The following is a 13,488-nucleotide window of genomic DNA, read 5'->3' as shown; positions in this document are numbered from 1 at the left end:
TGAAGGGGAAACAAAGGAGGAGGCAACAATGCTTGAAAAGAAATATACTCAATACCTTGCCATTGTAATTGCAACTCCTTGGTACGGTATTTTCACAATAAAAAAAAAAACTTCAAAAAATATTTATCCCTTAATATAATTCAAATACCAATCAAGAGTAATTTTATATAATCATTACAATTGTCATTTTATTACTATCATAAAACAGAATAAAATACCAGTCCCAATTATTACCTACATATCATTAGTCTTAATTCCTAATCATTATCTAAATATCTTAAACAATCTAAATAGTCATGTCTTTAATATAGACATAAATATTCTATCCTTTTTACTTAACATTTTCCAGGGGCATATATTCATGTTTCATTTTTTAAATTTTTTATTTTATTTTTATTTTTTGTGAACATACTGTGCAGAGAGGTTACAATTACATGGGCAAGATAATGAGTACATTTCTTATCAAACATTGCAGCTTCCTCCTTTGTTTACCCTTCACATCCCTTCCTAGCCTTCCCTCACCCCCCCCCACTCAATTCTCCCCCCCCACCAAAATTGTAAAGTTCGTTTTCCATATGACAACTTGTACTTCTCTTTGTTGCAAGGGGCCACCTGGATCCTTAAACGACTTGTTTTTCCCCATCTCCTCCACAATTTATACCGACATCAAATATAGTGAAAGCAGGGGTTATACTGTGGGGGAGGGACATATAAAGCAACAAAGAAATAATCTAATAAATGCGTTAGAAACAAATGCATGAAAGAAAAAAAAAACATTTAAATACATATCTAAGGGTTCATTTTCCTTGCATCACACTAAATCTACCAGCACAACTATGTTTATTGCAGCATTATTTACCATAGCTAAGATATGGAACCAACCCAGATACCTCTCAGTAGATGAATGGATCAAGAAAATGTGGTATATATACACAATGGAATTCTAAGCCTCCATCAGAAAGAATGACATTCCCCCATTTATTAGGAAATGGAAAGGCTTAGAAAAATTATAATAAGTGAAGTAAGCCACTCCCAAAGTAACATGGGTCCCATTGTTTCCCTTATTTGCAATATCTAGTATATGTATGAGTCCAGCAGAAAAGGTCAGATAATATATTCATGTTTCTAAGAAATGTTCACAGCAGTTAAAAATACTTTTGTGAAATTAATGTGATTCATGTTGTTGTTGTTGTTGTTTGTAAGGCCTGGACATTGTCCCTAAGCCTTTTTGTGCTCATGGCCAGCACTGTAGTACTTGAAGCAAAGGGCTAATTGCTGTTTTTGAGTGGTTAATTGGAGACAAGAATCTAACATGAACTTTTCTGTCGGGGCTAGATGTGAAAACAGCTGCTAGATCTCAGCAGCCAGAGGAGCTAGAATTATAGGTGTGAGTTACTGGCACTTGGTTTGATGATTTTTTTAATTTTAATTATGTTTGAAGATGTTTGTTTCACTCTAATGCACACAATTCTATACATAAATATATATATATATATATATATATATATATATATACATATGTATGATGACAAATTCCCTCTAAAAATGTATAAATTTCCACACATAACATTTATACACACACACACATACACACACACACACACACACACAAACACACACATATTTCTGAATATATAGGCTCCCTCAAAAACTTTTATGCTACTATTTTTTACCCTTTTCATGTCAAAGATATATAGTCTATTTTTCCAAAATTTTTCTAGAGTAAAGTGACTAATATTTCAATAGAAAGTAGAATATATTATTTTCAAGGTAATTTTAGATATACACATGATCTTGTAGTAATATTTATAGTATATTACTTGAAAAAGTTGTGTTCAAACCCTTAAATATTTGTGTGTAATGACAGGGAGAGAGGAAGTTAATTCATACTGGTTAGGAATGTGCAATACTTCAAAAATCGGTTCAATAATTTGTTATAAGCACATAGTCAAGCTACCTGATATGGCTTAGTTTTTTTATTTCTTTATTTATTCAAAATTTTAACATGAATGCATGCACAGTGGTAATATTAAAATTATTAATCAAAATACAAATAATACAAAATCATAGACACATACCAGGCTTTCAATAATTAGCACTTATTATGCTAATAATTTTGTTGAAGATGATGGTGACCAGAGTGACCCTGATAATGACAATGTTATGATTGAAAAGGAAAAATTTTTAGACATCTTTGAAGCTAGATTTCCCACATTGAATACATAATAATAAACAGAGTTGGATTACATACAATAAGAATAACAAGAGGAGAGTTTCAATATCAAGAAATACAATCACATAATCAGGTGAGACAGTAAATCCATATGTGATTTTTGCAGTCTCTCTAATGTCTATTCACTCTTCTTGTTGGTATTGTTTGCTTATAAATAAAATCGTTTATTTCCACATGTTTATTATCCCACATAGATAAAATATAATAATCTGAGTGCTTTGTTATCAAATGTTCTTGTTTTTTCTAGCCTTGGGAACTTAGGAGAAACCCTTTCACCACCCACATAGCCAGTTGCTTAGTTACATATCCTTAGAAGGTAACAACACATACCTCAAGCATGCTTCACTCATTAGGCAGAAATCCTTATTCAGTTTTAGTTTCTTTCCAGTTCACTGAAGAAAATCTATGTATAAATTTATGAAGAACACTTGGCAACACATACAGCAATAAGAAAATTTTGATGGACTAAGATTAGTTTTCAACCTAGTGTGATTAGTTCAAGTAACATTCTCATCTAGATACTATTCAATAACGAATGTTTTCCAGTGATATGTTGAGTATGTTCTTCAATGCAACTGTAGACACATGACCCAATTTACATAATACCACTTACATATCTGTAGTTGCCTTCAAAGGACACAGCCCTTAGAGCCAGGAGGTAAAATATATTTTTATTTCTGCATGAAACAATTTGTGACTTTATACCAACAAACTGAATTTGACTCTTTCCTTATTTGTAAACTAGGGTGGAAAATGTAAGGACTCGTCACTTTTCCTTTTTCTTGCTCTAGGAGTAAGCAAATGTATTCTTCAATATTTCTGGTAGATTACATCCATTTATAGATGAGAAATGTAAGGCCAACAGTCAATTTAGTGAGTAAATAATGATACTAGAATTTGTGTCTGAGCTCTTCCCTCTGCATACTTACAAGGAGCAGTAATTTGTTGATGGAGAGGACCAATATGTAAAGACAATGGGGAAAAAACATACTTTGTAAATAGCTGTTTAAGACTAGGTGACCAGTGATGAGTACATGAAACAGACTTGTGTCAGGGGCATAAAAAGGAGTACATAGAAATCATATTAGTGCTGGGTGCCAGTGGCTCATGTCTGTAATCCTATCTACACAGGAGGCTGAGATCTGAGGATCACGGTTCAAAGCCCGCCAGGGCAGAAAAGTCCATGAGACTCTGATCTCCAATGAAAACCACTAGAAAACTCGAAAATAATGCTGTAGCTCAAGAGGTAGAGTGATCTCCTTGAGCTGAAGAGCACAGGGACAGCACACAGGCCCAGAGTTCCAGCTCCATGACCAACCAAAAAAAAAAAGAAAGAAATCAAATTAGTAACAGAAACTAAGAAAATCTTGATCGTTCATCTTATATAATGGGTGGAGTAGAAGGGTAAGAAGAAATCTAAAGGGTTCTACATCTATGACCAGGCAAATGTGTTAGTGATATTCTTGGCGATAAGGATTACAGGTGAAAATGATGGATTTAGGGGAAAAAATCTCTGATAATTCTAAAGTTTATAATAAACAGATGCAAAGATAGGTCTGTTTAGATATCATCAAAATATCCATGACCATGAATATGAAAAAGAATGATAAAATTGGGGACATTATTAAAAGGAAGAGGAAAAGAAAAGTTATGACATAAGTGTAGCATTGTGAGCACCAGTGTGGACAAGATTGGAAGAAAGAGATAAGGAAACAAGAAAGTAATAAAAACAGATTTACAGAAGTGAAGAAAGGAAAGAATTTGCAGGAAGAAAAGGTCAAAACTGTTACAGAGACATTGAAGGAAATATGCTATTTGGATTTGAAAACTAAAAGGACATAGACAAGTTTTTTTTTTTTTTTTTTAGGGGCAGGGGGTCCGGTCATGGGACCTGAACTCTGGGCCTGGGCACTGTTCCTCAGCTCTTCAGCTCAAGGCTAGTGATCTAACACTTGAGTCACAGCGCCACTACCGTTTTTTTCTTTTTTGCTTATGTGGTGCTGAGAAATCGAACCCAGGGCCTTAGGCATGCAAGGGAAGTACTCTACCACTGAGCCAACTTCCTAGCCTGATAGACAAGTTCAATAAGAACAGTGTTTTGGTGAACTGGTAGAGATGTATGTCATATTGATGAAATTTTGTGATATGAATGTGAAGCCATAAAATTCCAGATCCATGAATTCAACAAATCCTGTTGATTTTAAATGTTAGGAACAAATGCTTTTATCCTGACCTTAGAAGTATTATACAGATGTAACTGTCATGAACTTTACTTAGATATATTCTGTGAATATTTTTGAAGACTGTTTAACCAGGAGATTATGGTTGAACTATAGCACAGACATGCCTAATTTGCCCTACAGTTCCAATGAGTGATCCATGTATCTACATCAGTTTGGAATTTTATTGAAATATTGTTAGCTATGTTTGGTTATCTTTTCAGACTATTCATTATAAACATAGGACAATACCACCAAGTAAAGTTTGAACATTCAGTTTTACTGATGTTACTGAACACTCTGCAAATTGATTCTTCTTTAGAATAGAAAATGCCTCAATAGCCATTGATATGTCATAACTGTCATATACTCTATTTAAATATAATTCTTGTTAGGGATATCTCCATGCTGAAATAACCCTCTCAATGAACCTGCCACAAATTCTTATATGTAGGAAGTGCTCTTATAAACTTCAAGCTTTTATTGAATGGAAGAGTTCAGACATTACCCTCACCACAACGACTAAATGCCTAAAAAGATAAGACATTTTGTTTTACTACCTTTCTTTTATTTTCTGATACACATATGCATTTAGGGAAGGATTCTGATGTAACAATAATACAATGGTGACTTGTAATAACACAACATCTAGGATCTAGTGTTAATTCAGTTACTTACTAATTAGCTCCAAAGTGTGTGGATATTTTTATTTCTCCTGGGTAAACTAATGAGCTCCAAGAAAATATCCCTAAGGAGCCTTTCAATTCAGATATCACTGTTTGTCGCAAAATGCCTTAAATTCTACACCCTCTAATGTGGGCATAGAGTTATACTGTGGAACTTTTCTCCTCAGAGAGTGAGTACTACCCTATTGGTTAACATGGACAAAGTACCTTCATACATAGACTGGGTGTTTGCAAACAAGAAGTGGTATTTGAACAATGTTTTTAGCAGTTTGCACAGAAGAAATGGAAATAGAGCAACTGTGAAATCAAAAGGAACATGCAAAAGACAAAGGTACAAAGTAGAATGTGCCAAGGAAATGCTGATGTGCAATTTCAAATAATGTGCTCAGGTGTGAGGGTGTGTTCAAAGTATAGCGTCAGAGAATATACTTGGATATCTTGAGAAAAAAACTGCATTAAACTATTCTGGGATTATCATACAAGTACAAACTCGTTACACTGACTCTCTAATCAGTCACAACATCATTAATTTAGGGAGTATTTTCCAAGAGCATACTGAGAAAAAGAGGACTCATCACAATTATTGTTCAGGTTGATGTAACGACAATCACATAAAGTTTCTTAGAAGTCTTCATATATTTTGGAGCATTAAAGTGGTAAAAAGCCAAGTAAATATTTTGCATGTATCTAAATTAAGTGGGACATATTATATTGGTGTCTCTTTAACTTGGATGTTATATTGTACTCTAAGTTGGGACAATGATCTGCTTTCAGTTATTTTCTTCTCTTCCCCTTCTTTTGCCCTTCCACTTAATGAGACATACTTGAGCTTGCATTTTTAAATCGTTCAAAATTATATGAATTTCTCCATACTTCTCGCAGCCTCCTATATCTTTCTCAAGGGAATATCTTTTCACTACCATTTTTTATCCCATATGATATTGGATATCTTCTTGACTAATTCAGTGCAAGATACACATTAGACTCATACATATATCTCAACACTTGTACCACCATAAAATCCTATCTTACTTAGAAATCATGATTTCAGTATGTCTGGGGAGGGGACATCTGTCATTTTTGAATGACCATAATTGTTACTTACATGCAAGCATGTTTTAAACCAATATGCCTCTCAGTAGATGAATGAATAGGCATGTCCATTGCGGTGCTGTGGGCTGTGGCATGGATGAGGAAGAAAAATGGTTGGCTACCCTTTGTTATTAATCCTGGGCCCCGGGGCTGGCCTGACGGAGAGTTTCCCTGCATAGGATAAGTATTTTTATAGTTATCCTTTATTGTCTATTTTTGATCTACACACTCTTGCCTAGTGCTTTCCTTTTTTACATTTAGGGCAAATTCCTCTTCCTCTCTTGTTAACATCAGTAGCGTTTTTACAATTCTTCTTTATATGTCCCATTTGACCACATCCAAAACATTTTAGATTAGCGGGTTTGGTTTGTAAAGCATGCAAGGTAGTGGGCATAGTTTCAGCACAAACAACTGCATAAGCCGGGATTCAGATGTAATGTCTTTACACGCCCTTAAATATGTATTTACATCCCCAGATTCTTTAATAGGCAATAGGGCTCATCTACAGTCCTCATTAACATTCTCACAAGCCAACATGCCCAGTAGTTGTTGCTGTGCAGCCTCTCCCACAACAGTAAGTTCCAAGGTCAGTTTCAATCATGATAAAAATTCAACATAGGGTTTATTAAGTTTTTGAATTACTTTTGTCCAGGAGCCATAATGCTCTCCTACCAGCCGAATCCTCTCCCATGCCTCAATACCTATGTCTCGTAACTACTCATGGATCTCTTCAGGAGAGTTCACTTGCATATTAGCAACTGCATATTTTTCTGTTCTACTCAACATGGGAAAGGTTATGACCTATAGGCGCGGATTATTGCTCTGTGCATTTTGTCTAGTCCTTTCTGTACATAACTCAGTAAACCACATTTGCCATTGTAGGTATTCAGGATCCTTAATTAGGCTCTACAAAGCAACTTTCAATCCTCGAGAGCAAAATTATTGTAATGTCGGGCAAGCCCATTAAACAATTCCTTACCATAATGAGACTGAGGACCATACAACGTCACTGCCTTCTTAAGTTTACCAATATCATTGACAACAACACCTTCATATTTGACTGGTTGAGCTAAATCATTCATAGGGGCTGATCAAATTACAGGATAAGAAAAAATATGCATTTCATCATCAAACTCACTGTCTAAGCCTTCTGTTTTGTGAGGGAGTGACACGGTAAAAATTGCTTCGGCAAGCAGAGGAGCAGAAGGCTGTTTTACTTTCACTTTCTCAGATTCTCTTTCACTCTGCCAATTTCTAACTCCATATGTTGTAATCTTGATAAAATCAATTCCATTTGCTCAGACATTCTATTTACGCTTTCAGATTGTTCTTTTTCAGGCTTCTTTACTTCTTGTTTTTTCTGTTAATTGTGATGCATCCTTATCTATTACGTCCTTAACCTCAGAGTCCAATTGTAAATCTACAATAGAAGGGGTGGCCTCTTTTCTCATTTAAAGCTTTAAAAAGGGTATGTAAAATAGCCCAAATGGACCAAAATCTAACGGGAATCCTTTCCCCTTCTCAAACAGCTCTTTCTACATTATATTTTACTCATTTCCAATTATCAACATCTAATGTCCCTTCAACGGGGAACCAAGGATTCCATTCCCTAACTACATTAATACACATTTCTATGTCAAAAGAAGAAATAGTTATACCATAAGCAGCAAGTAAATGTTTTAGCATATGTAAGTACGGAGTAGACTTAACTTGTCCCATCACCCTGTAATTAAAAAAGTACTTACCTGTATATACCTTCCTGAATTCAACACTTCAGGGTCCCTGTTTGGGTGCCAGTTGGCAACGTCTAAGGCATTGGGGTCCCTGGGTAAGGGTCACAAAATCACCAGGATACAGGGGATACAGAGTGCAAACAGCAATTGCCACTGCATGCTGTGCTTTATTGCTAGTGGGTATTTAAAGACAAGCAAGTATTATATTTGCCAAGATTTAGTCAGGAAATATTCACACAAAGAATTTCAACAGATACAATTTTGCTTAAACTATGAGACAATGTCTTTGTATATTTTTATCTAAACTATTTTAGAGCAAGTTCAAACCACTTCCCTGTACTCAGGAAAATGCTTGACTAGCTGTTCCTCTATGCTTATGTAAGCAGAAGAGCTACTTCCTCAGCTCCCAGGAATCTGACAGGAGCTTTGAGATAGGGAGAGAGAACATATTCCCTCTCTAACTTGGCATGCCAAGAGCTTTCCACATACACAAATACAGTCCTCAGATAATCCTGAGGCCGGAGCCTGCATCATTCTGCCCCTCCAACACAGACCATGAGGTTTCACACAGATTGTCTCACCAACTCTTCTATTGATTTAAGCAAAACAAAGCAAAGCAAAGCATACAAAATAGACTTTATGGTTAATTAAGCTGCTATTAAAAATTCTAGGCAGAACTATACTGTTAAATGATGAGTTAGTAAATATGGTTTGTAGATACTTATCTCACATGTGTCACAAAAATAACATGGATTCATAACTAGAAACTCTGAAGTGTACAGTATATTAATTAGGTGAGTTTCATTCGGTACCCAATGAAGAGAACACCACACGGTATTCATTCAGGTAAAGTAGTTTATTTACTGAACTGCTGCCAATGCCATATATGGTGGAAAGCCATGTAAAAAAATGGGGGACCCAACCTGGGAGAAGTATGTATCTATGTAAAGGACCAGATGAGGTGTGGCAGTTTGAGGGAAACTCTGGCGACACTGGATCTGGATGTGACTTCAAGTTCTGGAACTCACCTCTGGTCAGATGGAAAGTGTGACCAGAGGCTGACCAGGTTGTGACTTAACAGGATGGGGAGGTGGCTAACTCCAGGTGTGCCAGATACTAGGCAACACATGAAGGGTTGAAACTTAGCCAAGAAGTGTGAAGGTGTCTGAATAGGGTCTGCATGGCCTGGGGCAGACCTAACACCAAATACAGGTAGTACCTCTGACATATGACTCCTGACTCCAAACAATTCATTCTCAATCATTTTCTTTCTTTCTTTCTTTCTTTCTTTCTTTCTTTCTTTCTATCTTTCTTTCTTTCTTTCTTTCTTTCTTTCTTTCTTTCTTTCTTTCTTTCTTTCTTTCTATCTTTCTTTCTTTCTATCTTTCTTTCTTTCTTTCTTCCTTCCTTCCTTCCTTCCTTCCTTTCTTTCTTTCTGTCTTTCTTTCTTCCTTCCTTTCTTTCTTTCTGTCTTTCTTTCTTTCTTTCTTTCTTTCTTTCTTTCTTTCTTTCTTTCTTTCTTTCTTTCTTTCTTTCTTTCTATCTTTCTTTCTTTCCTTCTTTCCATCTTTCCTTCTTTCCTTCTTTCTTTCTTTCTTTCTTTCTTTCTTTCTTTCTTTCTTTCTTTCTTTCTTTCTTTCTTTCTTCCTTCCTTCCTTCCTTCCTTCCTTTCTTTTCTCCCTTCCCCTCTCTCACTTTTATTTTTTTGGTCGGTCATGGGGTTTGAACTGTGGGCTTGGGCACTGTCCCTCAGCTCTTGAGCTCAAGGTGAGCTCTCTACTGCTTGAGCCACAGCGCCACTTCTGGTTTTTGCGTGGTTTATTGGAGATAAGGGTTTCACGGACTTTCCTGCCCAGGCTGGCTTTGAATCGCAATCCTCAGATCTCAGCCTTCTGAGTAGCTAGGACTACAGGTGTGAGCCACCAGTGCCCAGCTCTCTCTCTCTATCTCTCCCCTCTTTCACTCACCCTCCCTCTCTTCCCTACTTCAGTATTCTCAACTCTCAAATAATGAACACTTGCTGAGTTGAACTCACAGGCTGGGAGAGCAGCTTAATTGGCATATGTGAAATTTATTTAATGTTTCCTTACACCTCTACCACAGGTCACTGGAATCAAATAATGAACACTCAGCAGCATAGCATCTTAAGCCATTTGTAGGAGGAAAGCAAGCATGCTCACTGCCTTCTGTGAGGTCGACCCTAGGAAGGTGGGGCAGACTCCTCCCTCATCTTGCTAAAACTCAGCCCAGTTTCTGCATCAGTAGAGGTTACTGCCTACAAGTGTCCCAGTTACCCAAGTGACACAAGTACTAGGCAGAGGCTTAGCCTCTTGTGGTTCTGAGATTAATGGCATGATTCAACATGATCCACTAGTTTGTTGTGATTGGGACTTCTAGAATTTTTGGTTAGACTATGTTCAAATTGTGATCTATTTATTTCTGATTGCTAAGCATGATTATAGATGTGAACCAGCACATCAGACCATTCAAAGTTCTTTATCCCACATGGAAGACGTGAAGTTTATTTTACCAAATGACATACAAGTTGACAGACATAAAAGTAAGTCCTTAATTCTGGTCAAGATGTGTTATTAATGTGAAACAAAATTACTTAGCAAAATATCTGACTACTGTGATTATACTTTCAAACTTACCCTAAACTTTAATATCAAATCACCTATATTAGCCAATGATTCGCTCAAATTACCTGTAATCATTTATGTCTGTCCTATCTTCTAGAAGTATGGAGAACTGGAGCTTACACAATTAACTAAAGTGGTAGAATTTGAGAGGATCACAGTTCTAAATCAGTCTAGGAAGGAAAGTATCAGCCATATCAACCTACTAGGTGGGTATATTGGAATGCAATCATGATCCCTGATTTTGGGGCTTGGTGTAAAAATTGCTACTCTATGAGTAAAGTAAATTAAACAAGAAAGGATTGGTGCAGTGACTCCAGTGGTGGAATACTTGTCTGGCAAACACAACATCAAAACTCAAATCAACTTACTAAAGATAAAATAAGAAAAGGAAAAAAAGAACAACTCATACTGAGCATGCGTTCAATGTAAAGATTTACACTACATTATTGTAGTTATTAATACCATCATTTCTAGGAGCACACACATTTTGTGTGAAGACTAAATGAAAAAAATGACACCCTATATATAAAGCTTTGGTAAAACACGAGTCTAACTCACAATGGTGAACACTTAAGATTGCATGTGCAGTGGTGTTGCAGGGATGTTAAGGTTTATGGAAGTCCATGAACTTGACATGATGAAATTACCTAACCATACATAACCATACAATTAACTGGACAGATACAGTTGATATATATATTACACACACATGTATGTATATATTAAGTGACATATAAATAAAATGAAAAATTTATAAGGAATAGAGCTAGATGCCATGTCTGACTCAAGCAGAAAAGGTCAGATAAGTTGGTGTTAGGGAAATGAACTCTAAGGTATGTATTCAAAAATTTTACTTTCATTCCATTTTTTCTAGTACATTTATAAGTTTAATTCTTTGTTGCTTTTTATGTCCCTCCCCCATGATATAATCCCTGCTTTCACTATATTTTATGTTGTTATAATTTATGGAGGGGAAGGGAAAGAAAATCATTTAAATAGGGATTACAGGTGGACCCATTGCAACAATGAGACGTACAAGTCCTATGTCTAAAATGAACTTTACAACTTTGTTAGCGGGAGGTGGAGGGTCGGGTAGGCTGATGGGGAGAGGATGGGATGGGAAGGGGAATAAAAGGAGGAGGCTACAATGCTTGATAAGATATGTACTCATTATCTTGCCCATGTAATTTTAACCCCTCTGTACAGTATTTTCACTATAAAAAATATGAAGAAAAGAATCAGCTGCTGTGGACTAAAAGTTTGCGATAATCCTTCTAAATTAATGACTGCACATGTTGTTACATGTCTACCATCCCAACTCCAGAGGACCAGGGCTGGTGAAGGATACCTGTCACAGATAGGAAGACCTCGAATAGCCCAGCAAGAGCTTATATTGAGGCTCTGTTTCAGAAATTCCCAAGACAGAAAGGTGGCTCCTCAGAGCCAGTGAGAGGACACAAGTCGTGGGTCATGGGGCCCTCAGAGGGGTGTCTGACCCGGGGTAGGGGTGGTTTGGGGGCAGCCACTCACCTGTGCTGCTGGGAGAATTTGCTTTAGGATGCTCCAGGTCGAGCGAGCAGTGATGGCAGTGGCATTGCAGACACATGGCCTCAGAGCAAAGAACCTGGGCCAGGGAGCAGGTTGGGGCTCTATGCGGCCTGGCAAGGTGCCATTGCCTGATGTTTGAAATTCCGCACCTTGGGAAGGAGGGAAAGAAGCCAGGGTGAGGGCAGGCATCTCAATTTCCTTCTATATTCCAAAGTTGCCTGGAGTCTCTTCCTCACCACTCAGCCATCTCTACCTTCCTTAATTGCTGGTAGTGGTGTAAACTAACAGAAGGAATCCTGGTGCTACCAGGCAGCATGGAATGTGGGCGTGACCACCATTCTTGTATCTCATTGGTCAGAAAGAACTATGAAAGAATGGGGGTGTGGCCAGAATCCTGTGATCCAAGCAGCATGGGCAGAGTCAAGAAATAGCAGCTCCCCCAGCCCTTTTCTCAGGGAACAATGTCCAATTCAGTTGGATACAAGAAGGTGACCTCATTTAGCTGGATGGTTTCACAGATTGTTGTGTATGTCTGTTTGTTCCCATTCCCAGTCCTTGTACTCAGGATATGTGCACAGTCTGTGAGCTGCTTTTGATCAAGGCTGGCCTTCCACACTAGAGCCACAGTGATTCTGTCTTTGTTGGCACTGAAGTTGGACTTCTTGCCTAGGGTGTCTTCGACTATGATCCTCCCATCACAGCCTTGTAAGTATCAAGGAGGACTGCTGAGAGCCACTGGTGCCTGCCTAATCATTGGTCTTGTTGATGTTCTTGGACAGACTGGTGAGTTCCCTATCCTCGGGTTTAAGTGGTGGAAGCTGTAGCCCACAGTTGGAATCTTCGTCCTGCCACCTCCAAATGGAAGGAGATCCTAAGCAACATATTCCTGTCCATATGATTACCAATGGAATATGATGAATGTCATGATTGAAAGAGCAGTTCTTGAATGATTCTAGGATAAAATTATACACAATTATGTTATAGGACACTGATCGATGTTAGTTAATATTTTATGAGGCATTTAAACAATCACATTAATAAAATGGAGGAATAATGAAATACCTTAGAATTACTATGCTATTACATACTATAAAGGTGCCATTTTTCTGCCAAGACTGAGACTGGAACTGGTCTTGTTAACTCTGTTGCACTGTGTGGGAAGGGGAAACTGGACTCCTAGAAGTCAAGAAATTCATGTCTATTCTTTAGGCCTGAAATAGATCCCCACCACTAGAAAACATCTTATTCATGTACAATTTACATATATGATTTATATTTATATACATATGTTGACTCCATATTGCATTCAGTGCAGTTATTTTATTTTTTGTTTTA

General features: G+C 37.2%; 1 long non-coding RNA gene across 1 annotated transcript; it reads right to left on the bottom strand.

Moving 5' to 3' along the window:
• Positions 1-609: 609 nt before the first annotated feature.
• On the bottom strand, positions 610-12,446 carry LOC138805482 (uncharacterized). The gene is made up of 3 exons (XR_011365555.1): positions 12,136-12,446; positions 2,564-2,636; positions 610-693 (listed from the first exon to the last, which is right to left on the bottom strand). It is a non-coding gene; the product is annotated as an uncharacterized lncRNA (long non-coding RNA).
• Positions 12,447-13,488: the final 1,042 nt, after the last annotated feature.

This window comes from Dipodomys merriami, unplaced genomic scaffold (assembly GCF_024711535.1).
Source record: "Dipodomys merriami isolate MVZ:Mamm:240054 unplaced genomic scaffold, mDipMer1.0.p SCAF_3950, whole genome shotgun sequence".
Classification (NCBI taxonomy): Eukaryota; Metazoa; Chordata; class Mammalia; order Rodentia; family Heteromyidae; genus Dipodomys; species Dipodomys merriami.
The sequence above is the reverse complement of the archived record's forward strand: the minus strand, read 5'-3'. Positions and strand labels throughout refer to the sequence as shown.